At 47.7% G+C, this 22746-nt stretch overlaps 1 non-coding gene across 1 annotated transcript; it reads right to left on the bottom strand.

Moving 5' to 3' along the window:
* Positions 1-13224: 13224 nt before the first annotated feature.
* On the bottom strand, positions 13225-13297 carry TRNAA-AGC. The gene has a single exon. It is a non-coding gene; the product is annotated as a tRNA-Ala (tRNA).
* Positions 13298-22746: the final 9449 nt, after the last annotated feature.

The raw sequence follows: 22746 nt of genomic DNA, 5'->3' as shown, positions 1-22746 counted from the left end.
ATTTTGTTTCTATGTTATTAGTCTTCTAGGTGGTTTCTATTTTTTGAAGGAAGCTTAGGTTGTACATACTCTCCTTCTCTACACATGGGGTTTTCCTATTTTGTTTGTTTCTTTTATTCTAAATAAAGAGAAGGACATAGCCCCAACCACAATTTTGAACAACATATGTTGGTTTTTCCTTGCTGCAATGTTCTGTGAGACACCAGTGACTGTGAGAGACAGCAAACTACCTAATGAGAAGCTGGTTTGACTGGTAGGAAACTTATTGAGGTTTGGGTTAGAGATCCAAATTATAACTTTCTTCTTCTTCTTCTTCTACCTTAAGGGGATATTTCATCAAAAAAAAACCTTAAGGGGATATTTTGACCAATGTAAGGTGCTTATTTGAGTAACTGAACTGTAGTTTCTATTATAAAGGAGCACCTGTTCAACCTCATCCAACTGTTGGATTCCTTCCATCTATTTGACACTTATACCCCTATTATAGACTTACCTATAAGGCTATAACCAGGCTTGGTTTTAATCCACAAGCCAGGTTTTGAGTTTTGGACATTATATCTGATACATCCAATATTCACAGGGCCAATCAACGACCGCCACGTGTCATAGACGACCCGCCCCATAGCCAAGGGGAACGAACCGGAGTCCCAGCACCATTCGGGGGCGGCCACTACTCGGGCGCGGCCACACATCCGGGCGCCGCCTCACCCAGGCGCGGCCTCCTCACCAGGGCGCGGCCTCCTCACAGCCTCACCCAGGCGCGGCCTCACCCAGGCGCGGCCTTACCCAGGCGCGGCCTCCTCAAGGCCTCACCTAGGCGCTGCCTCACCCAGGCGCGGCCTCCTCACAGCCTCACCCAGGCGCGGCCTCCTCACCAGGGCGCGGCCTCACCCAGGCGCAGCATCATGGGCACCTGAGGTGGGGGCCACCCATCTACGACCCCGATCGTATCGCTAAGACTCATGTCACTACCAGACTCTAGACCCTTAGAGGTCACGTCATCCGACGGATTCAAGCACCAAGGACGTTATCACCACACGCGGATATCTATCCACCAAGGATCCTGATGCCACCAGGACACTCCCCCCCGCGAGGAGATGGCCAATCAGGATAGAGCCCCGTTACCCAGGGCCTCTATCCACTCAACGGCACAATCGTCAATCAAACAGGGACTCTCCACACCGCCATATGCTACTATAAAAGGCAAAGGTACACAACCCCATAGGAGATCTAAACTCATACTGAATAATCACTATTCATCTGTTTGCGCCAGGAGATCTAACTTTGGCATCGGAGAGCCCTAGGCCGGAACCACACCGGTTCTCTCTGTTGACCCCTTTGGTCCACTTGCAGTGTGACGGCACTCGCAGACCGCTCGATGATTTCTTGACGCAATGATTGGCGCCGCTGTGGGAACAACGCTAGCCATTACACTACTAGCTCGCTTCCATACTCATTCAATGGCACGAAGGAAGACTACCACCACCAACAACGGAGCAAGGAATGGATCACCACCCCCAAAGTGCTCTCGCCGCAGAGCCAACGACCAGACCATGTCCCTCCGGGAGGAGGAGATCCCCCTTAATGACCGCCCGTGATCGCCGAGCCCAACAATGACAAGGCCAACGATGTGGTGGTGGAGGTGACACCTGACCCCAATGCTCCAGCCACTGTGGGTCAGATCAACGACCTGCAACGACAGATCCTCGATGAACAACGACTCTTTCGAGAATACCCGACGCAGCGTGCGACATCTCACCGTCGAGGACTTCACCAAAGAGAAGGGTGGAGTCCATACCTCTACAAGAGCCAAACCCTAGGAGATCATCTCCCGGGGCGCGAGATCGAGAGACTTGCGCGACAGCAACCCCACTCGCAGCGGGGAGCCTTCCCAAGATCCCAGGAGAACAAGAGACCTCTCGCCACGGTCGAACGTGGGAGGACGCCAACACCCAAGGCGAGGGTGTCTAGCCCGCAGAGATCGGTCCGGAGGTCCGTGTTTGACTGACGACCGGAAGAAAGTCACATACCACGACGGCCGGACCTACAGAGAAGAAAGCCCCTCACCTTCACGACAGGTTCATCACGGCATGACCATTCACCATCCCGCCAACACTCAAGGCGGGAGGGGACATCCAGAGAGAGCGTGAACGGGGCGCAGCCGAACGTCCGCTAGGCGTGGGGGCGACAAGGGACGAGGAGCTCGATCAAAGACTCCGCGACCGGATGAGAAGTCGGAAGGGTTGAAGAAGCAGCACCAAAGGCGAGACACATTCCATACCTGGACAACACCCATTCTCGGCAGAGATCATGTCACCACACTACCTTCCGTGTTCGACTACCCACCTTTGAACTCTACAAGGGTACCACCGACCCTAATGACCACATCAACTACTTTAATGGCATGATGACGCTGTATGGGGTCGGACGTGGTATCTTGTCGGGCATTCCCTGCGTCCCTTAAGGGAGCAGCCACATCATGGTTCTCCAGTGCTACGACCGAGATCTATATGCTCGCTTGCGAGCTATGTGAACAGCTCGTCACCCGTTTCCAAAGCAGCGTCAAGCGTAAGAAGACCACCGTCAATCTACTAAACGTGGTACAGCACCCTGGGGAATCTCTTAGGGAATACGTTACTGTTTCACCAAGGAGTCCCCGGAGGTTCGAGACTTGGATGACCGACACAAGATGCAGCCCTAGCAGGAGGTATTAGGGACCTGACTTGATCAAGGACCTCGCACGCCACGAGACCAGACTATGAAAGAACTCCTGGAGCGGTGCAACGAGTTTGCAAATATGGCCGAGGTACTACAAGCTAGAACAAAAATAATCGAGGCCAAGCCACAGACAACAAGAGGTCGCACTGATGACCGCAACGAGAGTAAGAGGTCGAGGACAGAGCGCCGACAAGAGAAGAGCGACCGCCCATCTAGGAGGACAGACCGCCGCGCGAGAGAAGTGAGAGGGCAAGCACCCCCGAGTTCACACCATCGAACACCACCAGTCCCGATACTCATGCAGATCCAGACCGTGACCTACTCCATTGGCCGCGACCCATGCTAGCAGCGCCGAGAGAAGCGAAACCCTAACAAATATTGTCTCTTCCACAAAGAGAATGGGCACGACACAGAGGAGTGCTATCAATTGAAGAGAGAGATAGAACAACTGGTAAAAGCAGAAGCTTGAACAAGTATGTGAAGGGGAGACGTGACAACCGCTCGTGCCAAGGAGATAGAGGTCGCGAAGGAGACAGAGTGGAGCCGAGATGAGAAGAAAGAAGAACAGATCGAGAGAGAGACCGCCGTAAGAGCGGAGAGATGCCACGTAACCTAGTGGCACCAAGGGACCTCCTATCCTCACCATACTTGGAGGACCAGGGCAAGAGTCCACCGTAAAAGCTAAAGCCCATGCCAGGTTCGTGGGAGTGGCAGAGAAGCCCAAAGAAGATAGCCAAGACGAGGCGGTGATCTCCTTCTCGGATGAAGACCTAGAAGGACTAAACTTCCCGCATGAAGATGCCTTGGTAGTACAGTGGAGGTAGCCAATCGACGCACACGTGGTACCGATAGACACAGGGGCGTCGTTGACGTACTCTCCTTGGACGCCTATCGACGCTCGGGTTCGGGACGACCAGCTCAAACCGAGCCCACTTATCTCCATGGATTCTCAGTGCCACCGCCTCCATCGAGGTACCATAGAGCTACCCGTCACCTTCGGGTACACCTCAACAAGTAACCAACATGGTAAATTTCATGGTAGTCAAGTCCGTGGTGTCCTTCAACGGCCTCTTAGGGCGACCATCACCGACAGCCCTTAGAGGAGTCATATCACCACTTCACCTGAAGATGAAGTTCCCCACCGAGAATGGGGTAGGCGAAGTCCGAGGAGATCGAAGAAAGCAAGGGAGTGCTACGCCACCTTCATGAAAAAGAATAATGGCAACACACGTGGAATGGCACTCGCCTAGAGAGCATGATCAGGACCGGAGAGATGAACTGACAGAGAGAAGGGGAAGGCCAGTGGAAGACCTCATCCCATGGCCCTCGCCAGATGACCCCTCCAAGGTCGTTCAGGTCGGCTAGCTGCTAAGCAAGGAACAAAGAAGGGCTTGGACACCTCCTCCAAGCGAACATGGATGTCTTCGCATGGTCGACCTCCGACATGCCAGGAATACCACGTTCCATAGTGGAACATCGACTACATGTCGACCCAACCAGAAGCCCGTTCACAGGCGGCGTAACTCGCCCTCGACCGACAAGCAAGAATCAAGGAGGAGGTCGAGAAGTTAAGCCGATCAGGGTTCATCAGAAAGGAGAAGTTCCCAACCTGGCTCGCCAACGTGGTCATGGTACCAAAGCCAAGTGGGAAGTGGAGGATGTGTGTCGACTACACCGACTTGAACAAGGCATGCCCAAAAGATGAGTATCCACTGCCCCGGATCGACCTACTGATCGACGCCACCGCCGGCCATGAGATGCTGAGTTTCATGGACGCCTACTCCGGATACAACCAGATCCTCATGTATGAGGAGGATGAGTCTTACACCGCATTCCGGATGGACAAAGAGAACTACTGCTACAACGTCATGCCGTTCGGGTTAAAGAATGCAGGGGCCACCTACCAGAGAATGGTCAACAAGATGTTCGAGGAGCAGATCGGGCGCAACATGGAGGTATATGTGGATGACATGCTCGTAAAAAGCGTCCACACCAACCAACACCCGACCGACCTAGAGGAAGCATTCACAGTACTGAGGAGGAACCAGATGAAGCTAAACCCTGCAAAGTGCGCCTTGGTGTAACATCGGGAAAATTCCTGGGTTCATGGTCTCACCGTGGAATAGAAGCTAACCCATCCAAGATCAAGGCCATCCAAGAGATGGCACCTCCTCGAATGGTCGTGAAGTGCAGAGGTTGAATGGAAGGGTCGCCGCCCTTTCCAGGTTCGTGTCACGATCAGTGATAAGTGCTTACCATTCTTCAAAACATTGAAGAACCTCCGAAGCCCTAAGGACTTCACATGGACGGAAGAGTGCCAAAAGGCGTTCGGAGAATTGAAGGAGTACCTAGAGAGCCCACCCGCTTGGGCGACCGGAACCTAACGAAGAGTTGCAGCTCTACCTCGGCCGCCACCCCTATCGCGGTCAGCGCAAGATCGCCAAGGAAGAAGACAAAGTCCAGAGGCCCATCTACTACGTCGCCATGTCCCGATCGATGCAGAGACCAGGTACACTAGTATCGAGAAGGTAGCCTATGCATTGGTAATGGCAGCCAGAAGCTACGACCATACTTCCAAGCCCATACCATCACAAATTCTCACAGACCTACCCTTGAAGAAGATATTGCACAAGCCGGACGCCTCCTGACGATTGATAGCATGGGCGGTGGAGTTAAGTGAGCATGACATCAAGCTCCAACCAAGGACAGCCATCAAAGGCCAGGCTCTTGCAGATTTCATTGCGGAATGTACCCGCCTGAGATCGAGTCACAAACAGGGGAGCCCGAAGAGAAGGATCACGGATCGTGGGACATGTTCGTGGACGGGTCGAGCAATGCGGCAGAAGCGGCGCCGGCTCATATTAACCAGCCCCGAGGGATTTCGTATCCAATATGCTCTTCGGTTCACCTTCCAAGCATCCAATAATGAAGCAGAGTACGAGGCATTACTAGCTGGACTCCGGGTGGCCAAAGCCATCCAAGTCACACACCTATCCACCCGGAGCGACTCCCACTGTGGTGAATCAAGTGAATGGAGAGTATGAGGCAAAAGATGAGAGGATGGCATCATACCTAGCACGCGCTCAAGCATTAATCGAGGGTTTCGAGAAGTTTGAGATGGTTCGAGTTCCCAGGGAGGAGAACGCCGCCGCTGATGCCCTATCCAGGCTAGCCAATGAGGAACTCCGAAATTTGGCTAGCGCAGTCTATGTGGAGATCCTGCATGAGCCAACGTATAAGGAAAAGCAGGTTAACGAGATCACGGAGGGACCTAGCTGGATGGACCCTCTACTCAACTACCTCCAGAATGATGTCTTACCAGAAGACAAGGCCGAAGCAAGGAAGATCAGGATGAGAGCTGCAAAGTACACCGTCCTAGACGGGGTACTGTACAAGGGGGGCAACAAGCACCACTACTCCGGTGCCTAGGACCCAAGGGGGCAGAGTACGCCCTAGCCGAAGTCCATGAGGGGATATGTGGAAGCCACATGGGGGGACGAGCCCTAGCCTACAAAATCCTCCGCCAGGGACTATACTGGCCACGAATGCAAGAGGAGGCCATCCAATATGCCAAGAAGTGCGAGCAATGTTAGTTGTTCGCCCCAGTACCCCATCTACCCGCCACCAAGCTGACATCAATCCTCAACCCCATACCTTTTGCCATGTGGGGACTAGACATCTTGGGCAACTTCACCGCAGCACCAGGAAACAGAAAGTACCTGGTCGTCGCGATCGACTACTTCACCAAGTGGGTTGAAGCTAAACCCTTGGCCAAGATAACAGAGACAGAGATGGAGAAGTTCGTCCGCGACGACGTCATCTACAGGTTCGGGTACCACGGATCCTCGCCCGAGACAATGGAAAACAATTCAACAACCCTAAATTCCAAGCATTCTCCAGCTACAACATCGACTATCGGCCTGTGTCGTAGCATACCCACGTGCCAATGGTCGTGGAGGTCACCAACGTAACGCACCGGAAGGAGTCAAGAAAAGGCTAGAAGGAGCCAAAGGCAAGTGGGTAGAAGAGCTACCAAGCGTCCCGTGGGCATACCGAACTACAAGGCGGACGCCCACAGAGAGAGCCCATTCCGCCTAGCATATGGCATCAAGCATTGGCGCCGGTAGAGGTCTGCGCTATGTCCCATAGGGTTCTCGCACTTCAATGAGCGCACTTATGTCGACGGATCGCGGCGAACCTAGACTTTATAGATGAGGTCCGCGAAAGAGCACTACTAAGGAACGCCGCCTACCAAAACGTGCGTACTATAACGCCAGGTCAAGGAAAGGCTATTCCACCAGGGAGATTTAGTACTACGGAGGGCAAGTGCATCGCAGCCACGATAGGGGGAAGTCGTCACCCAACCGGGAAGGACCCTACATAGTCTCCAAGCGATATCGCCAGGACTTACCGCTTGAAGACTCCAGGGGCAAGAAGGTAGACCGTGCACGAACTCGAACATCTCAAGAAGTACTACCAAGAGAAGCATAGCAAGAGTGGTAGTGATAATGAGATGCGAGAGGAGTAGCGAGAGACGACATCAAAGACAATGTGAATTTCAGTCAAAATAAAGAAATGTTGCAAGAATACTTGTCTTCTCCTACCACTCAATCGAATCACGGCCACTACATTAAGGCAACATGCCAACATCGAGGCTTCAGGCCTAAGGCGAGACGCCAACACTGAGGCTTAGTGCCTAAGGCGATATGCCAACACTGAGGCTTCGTGCCTAAGGCAACATGCCAACACTGAGGCTTCGTGCCTAAGGCGATATGCCAACATCGAGGCTTCGTGCCTAAGGCGATATGCCAACACTGAGGCTTCGTGCCTAAGGCAACATGCCAACACTGAGGCTTCGTGCCTAAGGCGATATGCCAACATCGAGGCTTCGTGCCTAAGGCGATATGCCAACATCGAGGCTTCGTGCCTAAGGCGACATGCCAACACTGAGGCTTCGTGCCTAAGGCGATATGCCAACATCGAGGCTTCGTGCCTAAGGCGATATGCCAACATCGAGGCTTCGTGCCTAAGGCGATATGCCAACACTGAGGCTTCGTGCCTAAGGCGATATGCCAACATCGAGGCTTCATGCCTAAGGCGATATGCCAACACTGAGGCTTCGTGCCTAAGGCGACATGCCAATATTGAGGCTTCATGCCTAAGGCGACATGCCAACACTGAGGCTTTGTGCCTAAGGCGATATGCCAACACCGAGGCTTCGTGCCTAAGGCGACATGCCAACACCGAGGCTTCAAGCCTAAGGCAACATGCCAACATTGAGGCTTCATGCCTAAGGCGACATGCCAACACCAAGGTCGAGGATCACCAAGGCACGACGTCACTACCAAAATCCGAGGACTATCAAGGGTCGAGAGCATCAACGCGCAAATAATCACCAAGAGAGCAAGGTAAGCAAAGAAAAGCAAAAGCGATCACATAGAAAAGTCATAGTAGTTACAACTCAAGTTCAAAAAAGGAAAAAGGTTGAGACGTTTACAGGATCGGGACGACCGTAAGGTCAAGGGATCACAGAGTGGTGGGTCACCTCCGACCCAGCTGGAGACATCATGTCCGCCTCAGGAGGACGCGCAGCAGCACCCCCCTCAGGCAGGGCAGCCTCCACCTCTGACACCGGAGCGCACTCCACCACAGCTACACCCGGAAGCACCGCAGCAAACTCAGAGAACCCCAAGACAGAGAAGTCATAGTCAGGGGTCACCTCCAGGACACAAGCGGCTAAGTCCCGACCCCTCCCTCATAGGCGGGCTGAATCGCGCCGATACAAATGTCGAGAACGCAGAGGATGCCTGGAACTCAGCCACACTCGCTCACCGCAGATGCCACTCCACCTCATGCCTTCCCCTCAATGAATGAAGCTCCTCCTCCAAAGCGGAACCCTAGCCGAGCTCTCGGCCGCACCAGGTCACACGCAGCTCCTCGACACCTCTAGGAGCTTCCCGGACGCCACAACGAGCTCCCCGACACCCTCTGCGCGTCAGCCTCGGCCCTCTCACGGCATCGACCGACCCTGAGCTCCCTCTCCACGTCACGCAGGTGCGCTCGTATCCGCACCTCACGAGAAGCGTGACCCTCCAATCGAAGCACCGCCTCAAAGAATACGGTGATGGACCTACAATCAACATGGCAAGAGATAAAATAGTGTAAAAATAAATGGAGCAATGGACATGAGGAGACAGTAAAGGAATAACTCACCGAAGCCATGTCATGGTAGAGGGTCTGGGCCAAACAAGCATCGCTAAGCCTCTGCAAGGCCATCCTCGCGGTAGGGAGTCTGCCCCTATCCACCCACTCCCGCGATACGCCGGCCTCAGCCAAGGTCGAGCCCTCAAGACGCCCAAGGTGATCACCAGGGGACTCACCCAGGTGGGGAAGATCGGGCGTGGACCGCCCGAAGAACTCACACCCTTCCCTTGGAAAGGGGCAATGTAAGAATCGAAGGAACAACCGAGGGAGGCAGAGGCACAGAGCCTGGAACGCCACCGTCACCAGGAGAAGTACGGGGAAGGAGGACCCGCACGCCAGAGCTCGTCACGCGGGCATGTCCTGGTCCACCCTTCCGCTTCGCTCCAACAACCACAGCGCAGAAGCACCACTAACATCGGTCACTCCAGCAGATGGACCACCCTGAGAAGCGGCCTTCCTCCGCAGATTGCCGCGAAGCAAACTGAAGTCCGGACGCGTATCCACTTCATAGATCGGCCAACCAATCAGATGACAAATACATTCAAATACCAACATGCCAATCAAGTACAAAAGACAATGCTCTTACCAGACTCGCCTTCCAGAGAGACAGAAGGCCTCCGAGTCCAACTCCTGGACGTGGAACGGATCGCGACCCAGGCACGCCTTGAGGGAGTCACCCTCAAAATCACTCACTCAAGCCCCGATTGACCCTCTTGAGGTCAATAACTTCCCTAACGGTCCGTAGTGGGCATCAGGGGACCGTGGCAAAAAAGAAGCGATCCCTCCAATACTTCACGTTGCTAGTGATCCCCGTGAGAAGCTCCACAGAGGCATAGGGCCCCTTGAGCACGCGGCGAGCAAAGTGATAACATCCATGGTTCCCCTTCTTCAACAGATAAAAGTGGGAGAACAGGGGAACAAGTGGCGCACGCCAAAGTGGCAAAGAAGACATAGAAACCCAAGATCACCCTTAAGAGTTGGGCAACACCGCCCAGGTGGTGAGGTGCCAATGCTCTAACACCAACTCGACAAAGCGAGGGATAGGAAGGCGAAGGCCCTGGAGGAAAAATGAACGGTAGAGGCAGATCTCCCCCGCACGATGAGAGAAGGCATACTCGCTAGGCCCAGGAGCACGCAACATGACCTCGGCGGAATATGAAACTCCTCACGGAGGGAAACCAAGTCGAGGGTGACAAGATGCTAGCAACAGGGCCTAACCTATCGCCAGGACCGGCAATGAGGATGCCGCCCGCAGGGCTGATCATCCCTACGGGGACCGGAGACACTAGAAGGTCCCACTCGTCCATCGCATCACTAGGGGAGGGTATAGAGGGCGGAGTACCCACGTAAGAAGCGATCCAGGGGAACGCTCCTCGAAGATCCAACCCCGATCAAGCAGGGCCAAGGTCACCCGGGAACGACATGAAGGACAAGAGGGGAACGAACTACTTACTCGAGAAAGCAATCTCCTTGAAGCTGGCAAGAAAAAGGAAAGGAAGGTCACCTGCAAAATATAAACAGCAGATCCATCACATACAAGAGGAGGAATAGGGAAGAAGAGCGAGGGTCCATCACGCCCACGCCGCGGTCACCATAGGCGCGGCATCACGGCAAGGCGTGACCACACCCAGGCATGGCCACCCGAAGACCGCCAGGCGGCCACACCCGCAGCAGCGCGGCCTCACCGCGGGCGCGCCACACCCGCTGCGGCGCGCCCACACTACGCGGCGGCCACACCCATGCGGGCGCGGCCTCCCGCGGCCACTCGGCGGGGCGCGCTGCCACACCAAGGGGCGCGGCCTCACCGTGGGCCGCACGACAAGAGGGCGCGGCCTCACCGCGGCCACACCCCGCAAGCGTGGCCTCGAGAAGACACCCCACACAAAAAAAAAAAAAAAAAAAAAAAAGGGGGGCTAGAATCGATGTACCTCAGAAAAAAGGTGATCGCGCCGGAAGGACAAGCACACGGCGATGACGTAGCCACACCACTAGGCACAACCAAGGAATAGAGGTCACAAGAGGCAAGGCACTCAAGCCAAGCACCACTCAAGCTTTCCAAGCAAACCAAGGCACCAAGAGAACACAACCCAAGCACAAGGACCCCAAAATCAAGCAAAGTGGATACTAGTGGAGGTGACCCAAAAACAAACACATGGTGGGCACCAAAAAGAGGACAAAAGACAAAAAGGGAGAATTAAAGGAGAGCAAAAGGGAAGACAAAAAGTAAGAAAGAGAAATGAGAAGTGAAAGAAGAAGGGAGAGGAAGGAACATATACCCACAAAAAACAAAAAGAAAAAGTGTAGGAGGTAAGGTTTGAACCCCCAACCTCTCCTACCTCATTAGTGGATTTACGGGCAAACCCCACAGGAAAGTTTATTCGTAGCGGACCCCTCACTATGCAAAGACACCTACTCTCTTGGACATCCTATCCCAAGAGAGTGGGGGGCAAATGATACATCCAATATTCACAGGGCCAATCAACGACCGCCACGTGTCATAGACGACCCGCCCCATAGCCAAGGGGAACGAACCGAGTCCCAAGACCATTCGGGGCGGCCACTACTCGGCGCGGCCACACATCCGGGCGCGGCCTCACCCGGCCCGGCCTCCTCACGGCACCTCACCCAGCGCGGCCTCACCCGCGCGCCTCCTCACGGCCTCACCTAGGCGCGGCCTCACCCAGCGTGGCCTCCTCACCGGGGCGGCCTCACCGGCGCGCCTCCTCACCAGGGCGCGGCCTCACCCAGCGCGGCCTCCTCACGCCTCACCCAGCGCGGCCTCCTCACTCAGTGGCGCGCCTCACCCAGCGCAACATCATGGGCACCTGAGGTGGGGGCCACCCATCTACGACCCCGATCGTATCGCTAAGACTCATGTCACTACCAGGACTCTAGACCCTTAGAGGTCACGTCATCCAGACGGATTCAAGCACCAAGGACGTTATCACCACACGCGGATATCTATCCACCAAGGATCCCGATGCCACCAGGACACTCCCCCCGCTGGGGAGATGGCCAATCAGGATAGAGCCCCGTTACCCAGGGCCTCTATCCACTCAACGGCACAATCGCCAATCAAACGGGGACTCTCCACACCGCCATATGCTACTATAAAAGGCAAAGGTACACAACCCCATAGGAGATCTAAACTCATACTGAATAATCACTATTCATCTGTTTGCGCCAGGAGATCTAACTTTGGCATCGGAGAGCCCTAGGCCGGAACCACACCGGTTCTCTCTGTTGACCCCTTTGGTCCACTTGCAGGTGACGGCACTCGCAGGACCGCTCGACGATTTCTTGACGCAACAATATCAAATCTGTTACAACTTTTGTCTTGCAATCTTGTTATGTGAGTGAGGATTAGTGACCTATCAATGGTAGTCTTATTCCATTAGGTACTGCTTTTTTGTTTCTCGGAGTTAAGTGTTCCTTTGTAATGTTTGCTACTACGCTTCCAACTATATTTCTAGACTTGACTGTATCAATGCATGGTGAAGATTTGGTATTGATCATGTTGATTATTCTTCCTCACCCTCCCCTCTTCTGCTTTGTCCTGAAACTTTCTCTACCGATATATGATAAATGATCAAGTTTTCCTTCAGCCACGGCGGGTTCAGATGTGCGCAGGGGGTTATCGAAGGATATTTTGTGGAACATGGGGATTTATTTTTTTTAAAAGCTAAACTAAAGAAAAAATTCTTTCACTGATGGTCATCATTGTGCTCAGATGGGTGTCCCCAATAGTGATGGGCATTTTGGACCTCCAACAAATGGGGAGAGGGAATTGTAATTGTGATGATGGATGTGTGGGTACCTTTTATCGTGGGTGAAGGAAAACTTTCTCCAAAACATGGAAGAGGTTTTCTACACCACTAAGAGATGTACAAACCAGGAGGGAAAGCTAAGATCAGTTGAAGAGACCTAGTTAAGTTTTGGGCAGGGTTCGATACGCTACCGGCATGAGATGGAATCTCTCACGTCAAGCTAATAAGAGTACAAGAGGAGCCGCCCAAATACACGGGGGATTAAGTTTTCTTTTTTGAATGAATAAATAAATATAGGGAGAAAAAACACCATGCAGTCGGCAGCACACACCGCCCCTGTGTCGAAAAGGACCAAGGTGAGCATAATGACCACCACACCCCTTGAAAAGATGGAGGCACTGAGAGTGTGCACTACATAACCAGTTCGCTCTCTATTTCCCATAAATATATTAAACCCCAAAGGAAAGATGAAAAAAATTGCAAAGCATCGCCTAAGACAAACAAAGATTAAAACAATTTTTCGCCAAATATTAAATGGAGATGCGGGGTATCGATCCCCGTACCTCTCGCATGCTAAGCGAGCGCTCTACCATCTGAGCTACATCCCCTAGTATCTATTTATATAAATTATTACTAATTCATCTATGCAAATAGACTAAAATGGAGGAGCTCCCTTGCAGTGGGCATTATCTCAAAAACATTTGAAAACGACCATGCTAGCATTATCCATTAACGTGTAGGGCAGAGTCTACCTGTTACTCTTGTCGGTCAATTAATTATGTTGCATTAAATGAACTCACTTCAATTATTTTTCCTTGGATGTGATCGCGTCCTTTCGTTGGGTTGGTGAGAATGGTGGGACCTCTTCAACCCAATTCCGGGTCTTGATTTCAAGCTCATTTAATCATAGGATATTTTTTTTCAAAAGAAAAATGAAAAAAAAAAATGTCAGGGAGAATGGCCTGCGCAATCACTCCCATGAATCTATCTCTTTCCTCTTTATATGAAAAAACATCTTTACCCCCATGTTTAGAGGAGGAGAGAGATAGACACATGGGAGTGTTAGTGTAGGCCACACTCCTGGATAGAAAACTACCTCCCAAAAATAATATTTGAGTGGATATATCGTTGGATTGGTATTGGTATTAGCCATATTTGATAAGTGGAACTAGAGGTGCAAGTTTGGTCCGAGCCAGCCCTAGCCTACCCTGATCCCAAACAGGGCCTTGGTTGAGATACCTTGGCCCTGAGGGCGAGTCAGGATTGGGTCGGGTTAAGGTTGCGGTCTCGGGCTGAGCCTGATCTGGGCCAACCCGACCCTATCTTCTTCTTGTTTTTTCTTCTTCTTCTTGTTCTTCTTCTTGTTCTTCCTCTTCTTTCTTCTTTCTCTTCTCTCTTCTCTCTTCTCTCTTCTTTCTTCTTTCTTTTCTTACTCCTTTTCCTAGCTTGACCAGCCCATTCATCTCCCTTTCTCAGCTTCGCCAACCCATGCATCTCCCATCCCCCCCATAGCCAGTGCCAATTAGGGTCAGCCCAGCCCGACACTAAGGGAGGGTTAGAGTCGGATTTTTCTGGCCTTGAGTTAGGGCTGGGTCGGGCCTGGGCCCAACTAAGGGGACTCAAGATTGGATTGGGGTTTGAAAATGCCTACCCTAACCTGACCCTGTTGCAGCCTTAAGTGGAACGGTTTCAAATGAAGATAAATCTGCATAAAAAAGATTTTTTTCAAATAGAAATTGAGGATAAATCATCCGATTTGACCCGATATGGCCACCGATCTTGATCTTTGTACTGTTTTTTTTAAACCATGGACTATCCTCCTTGCATTCATGTGCGAATAAGTTATTTCTCACCTTTTATATGCGATTAAAAAATTGGAGATACGAAACTATGTGGTCTTGGGTGCTTATACTTTTTATAAGTACTGGAACCATTGATTAAGAAATCAGAATCACAATCGATAGTAAGAACAATAATGCACTAGAAAATCAATAAAACATCCTTTGGTAGTAGGACCCCCAAATTTGTTGAATAAAAAACATGAGAGAAAGAACGTTAACCGGTATTGTGCCTTGGCATCAATTAAGCACAGTCGCACACGACATGATTGACACATCCCCCTAGAAAGGTAGAAAAGATCAAGGGATGCATCAGTCATTTTGCATGCGTTTGTGCTTGGGGGTAAGTACACGCCGAGGCACAACATCAATTAGTATTCTGTTTTCCAAAAACAAACATATAAAAATTCATACATTTTAAAGAATCTTTGTTTTCTCTTCCCATTCCATTTTCTAGAGATTCAATTATGTTATCTTGAACCTTGATTGGAAAGGTCATAGGGAACCCAGCGAAGCAAATATTGGATGGGTTTTAGGGCACAACACCCTTTTGAGCGAATTGAGATCCTCGCCTGTGCGGGATGATGTCCAACGCATATCGTTTGACTGGGGAGGCCTCGATCCACACGCCATTGCACCGGGATGTGTGTGGTGGTGTGGATCGAAACCCCCCAGCCACACGATGTGCGCTGGAGAGGATCTCGATCCCTTTTGAGCTGATGTGTGCGTTTGACCAAATTTTTTTCTTAAAAAATTAACTTCATAGATTGGTTCGTGGCCTTCTTCTCTGTTTTTTTGTTTTTTTAAGGGGAAGGGAGGGGGAATAATCGTGGCCGCCTTCTATTGGTTGCTTCCAGCTGATGCGTCACTCACGGTGAAGAAAATTAAAATTCCACTTTTGAGAATTCCATTTTTTGGTTTTTTTCCACTTTTGCGTCTCTCTCTCAAAAGAAAATTACTCAAACTATGCTCATGGGTATCACTACTAAAACAAGACATAATAATGGTCGTTAAAGCTGGCAAGTATAAACCTAACCCCATTCACAGGCAGCACATCCATTATTTGACTGATTTTAGTTTGTAATATCAATCTTCAATATTGTAATAGTATTAGTAGACCTCAAACCCCACGGAGGAAAAGGGGCATTTAGGCACTTTTAATTATTTGCGACCAGAATGGGAATGTGAAGGTTAACAAAGGGAAGTGAGATTTAATTGCTTGAATCGTATTTAAGTATAAGTAGGAATTAGTTTATTCAATGAAAAGTAGGAGTAATTTAATTTCCTATTATAATATGTATAGGGGAATGATGACATAAGCAAATTATATACTCCAATAAGACACAGTTTTCCTTAAGCCACGACAAAGTGGAATTCCTTCATGGATGATCATCATTGTGCTTGAATGGATGTCGAGGATAATGAAGGAAAATTATCACCTCCAATTCCCTACTCGACCAGTTCCCCGATGCCTATAATAGGGGTGGGGGAGGGGGGTAAACCCCACTCGGGTAGGGGTAGGGTGATCATTGTGCCTCTTCTTTATTAGAGGCACTGGATGAACTGGGCTAGGCAGGGAACTCGAAGGGACAAAGATCCAGATAATGAAGGACATTTTGGATCTTCAACAAATAGAAGGGTGGAGGAAGAGTAATAAAGACTTTAGATTTGTGGGTGAAAGAAAACTTTCTCCTACTCCAATAAAAGGAATCTTTCTTTTTGTGGAAATATTTTATTGGGAAATGCAAATTTGTCATGATAAGTTTGTTATGGTGGCTCAAATTTTTGTCAGATGAAAGATTTGATGAGCCAAATTCTATAGACAAGTATATAAGTATATAACAAGGTCCCTACCCTAGGTGTCGAGTTTTAATCCAAATAGAGTTTGCAAGGTGATAGGTAATACAAAGCTTGAAAACAAGAGGATGCATGGGCATATTTGGACAAATAAAAAATAGAAAGGATGCTTCCCATTATACGAAAGAGTATTTGATTGAAGCAAAAAAGAACGTTGCTTGGTTGCGTGGTTCTTATGTCCAAACACAAGAACACGTGAATTTATCATCCTGCACACTGTAAAAATAAAAAAATCCATCAATGTTGATGCCCCTGCTCATGCTCTCATTGGCCCATGCACTGATGCAAGGGCTACACGACCAAGCAACGATCTCATGCCCTTAATTAAAATAGGTCATGAAATTTAACATGTGGTTAATCCAACCATAGATTTATTAATTTAATAGTCAGAATTGTCACATTATTCTGCCACAAGACTAAAATGGAAGGTCGGCCTAAACCAACTTTGGCCTATGTAACAAGTTGTAATATTCGCAGATTCACCAAAGTTTTGGATCTTCATTTTGTACCTGATTTAATTGCTATCTATTTTATTTTGTTTTATGCACTGCACTTCCATCTAAGTCATTCACTCCCATAAAAAAGCCCAACCAAAACGTACGAGCCCGTTGACACTGCGAAAAGGGTCAGGCAAAACTCCTTTTTTTAAAAAAAAAATAATTATCCATATAACAATGGAGATTGATATTCTAAAAAGCACAAGACGAATTTGAATCATCTATTTTTATATATATTTTTTAAAGGAGGTTGTTTTCCCATACTCACGATGGAATGGAGAATCCCTTACCTATGGGTTTCTAAGTCTTGGGATGGGAATCGAGAACAGTGGAGAGTATTTTATGGAATTCGTATAATAGTGGAGCATAGTAATAATAACCCTAGATAGGTGGGTGAACACTACTCCGTGGGTGGAGTAAAACTTTCTCTTTTGTTTTTTAATTTAAATCATATGTTCATATATTCCTATTCAGAATTGGGACAATGCAAAGTAATGTTTAAAATATTGATACAAATGCACGTACATAGACAAGATGTGCTCCAAAACAAAAAGGGGTATTTGGTTGGATTAGACTCTGAAATTTGACACGTGACTAATCTAGATCATATCCCCTCTATCGAATAGTTGGAAACTTGGAATGGATCTATCATTTGTCCCCTGATCATCCCCTGATAGAATAGATGCTTTGTGATATTTGGAAAAATGACAGACCTTTGTGACCATAATTATTCATTTTTATTTAATTATTATTTTTTTGTTGTGTTCAGATCACACACACACACATGGAGACAGGAATTAACGTGGTTCGGTCTTCATTGTGAAGCCTACTCCACGGCTGAAAAATCCCAAATCTTTTTATTGCTTGGGGTGAGGTATATTATTCTTAAATAAGTGATGGATACAAGATTAATATGGTAGGTACAATAATAGAATATATTACATTAGGAAACTGCAATATATCCCTGATCATGCCACGTCACATACTATGTAAGATGACCATGGAAGCTCATATCCGTTACACTCCCCGTCAAGTTGGAGCGAAGATATCATTGGAGGTCAACTTGACTAAGATTTCTTGAAATGGTCCCTTGGATAGAGCTTTAGTAAAAACATCTGCAAGTTGATTCTCACTCAGAACATATGGTGTTTCTATCGTCCCGTCTTGAACCTTTTCATGAACGAAATGGTAGTCAACCTTTATGTGTTTAGTCCTCTCATGGAAGACCGGATTGGACGCAATGTGAGTGGCAGCTTGATTGTCACAAAATAACTTCATGGGACGGTTAGACGACTCAAAACCCAATTCTTGTAGCAATGCTTGGATCCATATCAATTCATTGGTAGCCGACGCCATCGCCCTGTACTCTGCTTTTGCACTAGAGCGAGCAACAACGTTCTGTTTTTTACTTTTTCAAGTAATAATATTTCCTCCCACAAATGTACAAAAGCCTGTAGTGGATCTCCTATCGGTTGGATTACCAGTCCAATCGGCATCGGCATAACCTTCAATTTCAGTATTCCCATTCTTCCTCATTAAAATACCCCTTCTTGGGGATGCTTTCAAGTATCGCAGAATGCAATGAACTAGCTCCATGTGCCCCTCAGTAGGGTTATGCATAAACTGACTTACATAACTCACGGCATATGGAATGTCAGGTCTTGTGATGGTAAAATAAATTAACCGTCCTACCAGCCTTTGAAAATGACTGCTGTCTTGTAAAGGAGTAGCTTTATCAATAAATTTGTTGATGTAATCCATAGGAGAGGCAACGGGTTTCGCACCTGTCTTCCCTGTTTCTTTCAACAAGTCAAGAATATATTTTCTTTGTGAAATGAATAATCCCTTATTAGAACTTGCAACCTCAATTCCAATAAAATATCTGAGTTTACCAAGATCTTTAATGTCAAAAGTTTTGTTCAAATATTGCTTGAGAGCACTTACCTCCTGATGTTTATCTCCTGTGATGACTATGTCATCCACATATACCAGAACAACCATAGTGCCAGCAGTAGCACGTTTAACAAACATTGAAAAATCATATGCTCCCCTTTTGAATCCAAAGTTTATAAGAGTTGTGCTTAGCTTCTCATACCATGCCCTTGGGGATTGTTTTAACCCATATATCGCCTTTTTGAGTTTGCACACAGTTCCATCTTGTTTTTCTAATGGGTGACTAGGTGGCACCTCCATATACACCTCTTCCTCCAAGTCCCCTTGGAGAAAAGCATTCTTAACATCCATTTGAAATAGTGGCCATCCACAGTTAACAACCACAGACATTAATACTCTCACTGTGTTCATTTTAACAACAGGAGCGAACGTTTCTTTGTAATCTACCCCATAAGTTTGGATGTAACCTTTGGCGACAAGTCTTGCCTTGTGCCTCTCAATGGTGCCATCACTCTTGTATTTGGTCTTGTAGACCCAACGGCATCCCACAGGGCACTTTTCACTGAACAATATCCCAGGTGTGATTTTTCTCAAGGGCTTTAAGTTCATCATCCATGGCCTTCAGCCATATGGGATAATTTCTGGCTTCAGAGAAAGTAGTTGGTTCTTGGTTTTCTTCAATAGCAGTGAGAAAGGCCAGAAATTGAGAAGAAACATGATCATAACTAATGTAAGATTGTATCGAAAACTTGGCCACATGATAAGTTGAGAAATCACGAAGTCTAACCGAGGGTTGTGAAACCCGAGTAGACCTTCGAGGAACGATTTCAGGAGGAGCTGGAGGAGCGGCAACCACTTCTTGTTGTTCAATAGTGGGAGTAATACCTGCATTTGGTAATAAATTTTCATTAGTATTTGCAGTCTCACTATTATTGTCAAGACCAGGACGGTCAGCCACCATTGGTAAGGGAGCAAATTCAACATTGAGATCGCTATAGTCAATAGTCTCCCCCTGAATTTGATCTCTGCCAGGAAAGAACATTTGTGCTTCAGTAAAGGAAATGTCACGAGAGACATAGAGCTTCCTGGTCGAAGGATCATAGCATTTATATCCTTTTTGGACAGCTGAATACCCCACGAAGACACACCTACGTGCCCTGGGATCAAGCTTATTGCCATCCTGTGAGTGCACATAAACCACACATCCAAAAACCCGAAGATGAGAGACATTAGTAGGTCTGTGATGGAGCACCCCCATGGGTGATTTAAACTGTAAAACTTGACTGGGAAGTCGATTGATTAGATAGCAACTAGTAAGGACCGCATCTGACCAATAATTTTTTGGAAGATTTCCATGAAACAATAAGGATCGAGTCATCTCGAGGAGATGTCTATTTTTTCGCTCAGCAATCCCATTTTGCTGAGGAGTGCCAACACAGGATGTCTGATGTACAATCCCCATACTATTAAGAAATAATCTAAAGGGGGTGTTTTTGTACTCAGTACCATTATCAGTTCGCAAAATTTTAATGCGAGTGTCAAATTGGTTGTAAACCATATTACAAAAATCCCGAAAAACCTACAGCACTTCACTCTTAGATGTCAATAAATATATCCATGTAGCATGGGATTTATCATCAACAAAAACAATAAAAAATTTAAACCCATCTCTAGAATCAACTGGGGCACTACCCCACACATCTGAATGAACCAGTTCAAACAATTTGCTAGAAACATGAGTACTATTTGGAAATGGAAATCTATGCTGTTTGGAATAATGACAAACATCACAACTGCTGGAATCAAAACTTAAAGATGAGTTCAGAGAATGCAAGACCCAATCTGATGGGTGACCCATACGCCAGTGCCAAAGCTGGGATATCCCAATTTTATTCTGAACAGAAGCCAACACAGTACTTGAGGGATCCAAAACATAGAGACCATTCTGCACACGGCCTTCACCAATCTTCTTCCCCGTTGTATTGTCCTGAAAGATTACCTTATTTTTGAAAAATATCACAGTACAATTCAAATGCTTAGTAACCTTGAAAACAGATAATAAATTAGTTGCTAGAGTGGTCACATATAAAGCATCAATTTTATTTGAGAAAATATTAAGTCTCCCATGCCCTTGAACAGGCACGGCTGCACCATTTGCCACTGTAATGGGAAGATGTGAACTCCCAGAGTCAATATTGAATAAAATTTCAGATGTGCAGCACATATTATCTGTTGCACCCGAATCCACTATAATATGTTTTGAAGATAAAGCTGAGAGAGCAAGAGGATTACCAGAGGTACGAGCCAAGTTGCTAGTGTCAGATGATTTGTTGGAATTTGAAATGGATCGAGCAGTACCACTTGACTAAAGAAATTGTTGCAGTTGTTGTGTAAGTTTTTCAAGGGACCCCTGCAGATCCGACGACCCAGCTTGGGCAGCAATTTTATCATCAGAATTTTTTGCATTAGATTTGTCTTTAGGTGGCCTCAGGTTGGGATATAAAATCCAGCATCTCTCCCTAGAGTGACCATCTCTATTGCAATGGTCACAATGATAAGGTGGGCAAGACCCACACCCTTTCCCACGGCCACGACCAAAAGATGAGCGACTTCCAGTGCTAGTGGCAGCGTGGGCAGAATTTTCAATCATCTCTACAGTGGTTTTTGACTCAGAACGCATAACACGCCTCCTGGTCTCTTCTCTTTGTATGGTAGCACAAACACTTGTGAATGAAGGGAGGTCAGATCCCATAAGGATTTGACGTTTCAGATATTCATATTCAGGATGAATACTGGCCAATAACTGAAAAACACGATCCTGTTCTTCTCTTTGAATATATTCTTTCACAGTTTTTGCAGGAGGACGATATTGGCGTAACTCGTCCCACTTCTTCTTAATATTTCCAAGGTGCTCTGAAAAGGACTGGTTAGATTTTTGCTCGGCATGAGCAATCTCTTGTTGTAGTTCAAAAATTCTAGATGAATTATTGGCCTGTCCATACATACTTATCAACGAATCCCAGAGAGCCTTAGCCGTTTCAGAATAGGCGAAGATCTCATATATCTAGGGTTCCATGGAATTAAAAAGCCAAGACATAACTTGATTGTCATTGGCAACCCATTCTTTGTACTTGGCATCATCGGCAGCAGGGGCTGTTGAGGTGCCATTAATATGACCAGCCTTAGAATGCCCTGCAAGCACCACGGTGACTGCTCGAGACCATGGCAGAAAATTTCGTTCATTCAATAAAATAGAGGTAAGCCGATTATGGGCTTCATGAGAGGTCGATTTTTCAGTTGACATGATGAAAACAGTCTTCAAATAATAAGCAAAAGGAATGGAGAACTTATCTGAAATTCAGAGAGCACAACACCATGAATATGCGTATAATCCAGGTACCATCGAGAAAGCCTGAAATCCTCAAGATCACCTCCGCTCTGATACCATGTTCAGATCACACACACACACACATGGAGACAGGAATTAACGTGGTTCGGTCTTCATTGTGAAGCCAACTCCACGGCTGAAAAACCCCAAATCTTCTTACTGCTTGGGGTGAGGTATATTATTCTTAAATAAGTGATGGATACAAGATTAAAATGGTAGGTACAATAATAGAATATATTACATTAGGAAACTGCAATATATCCCTGATCATGCCATGTCACATACTATGTAAGATGACCATGGCAGCTCATATCCGTTACATGTTGCCAACACGTTTTTTGTGTTGATTCGAAAGATTTGAGAAAAAAACATCAAACAATTTGGAATCCGTTATAAACACGCCTTATACCATTTTTGAGTAAAAAAAAAAGTGACACTCTTTTAAAAACTTAAATCTTCATTTGCGAAGGAAATAATTTCATATAATGGGAAAAATATCCTTTGACGGTGGTGTAGGGATTTTTTCCACAGCCTCTCACATTTGACCAATGGATCTCACATTAACATTCTCTTTCTAGGAAAAA

The sequence above is a fragment of the Telopea speciosissima genome, chromosome 10 (assembly GCF_018873765.1).
Source record: "Telopea speciosissima isolate NSW1024214 ecotype Mountain lineage chromosome 10, Tspe_v1, whole genome shotgun sequence".
In the NCBI taxonomy this organism is placed as follows: Eukaryota; Viridiplantae; Streptophyta; class Magnoliopsida; order Proteales; family Proteaceae; genus Telopea; species Telopea speciosissima.
Note: the sequence above shows the minus strand (reverse complement) of the source record. Positions and strands in the feature narration are given on the sequence as shown.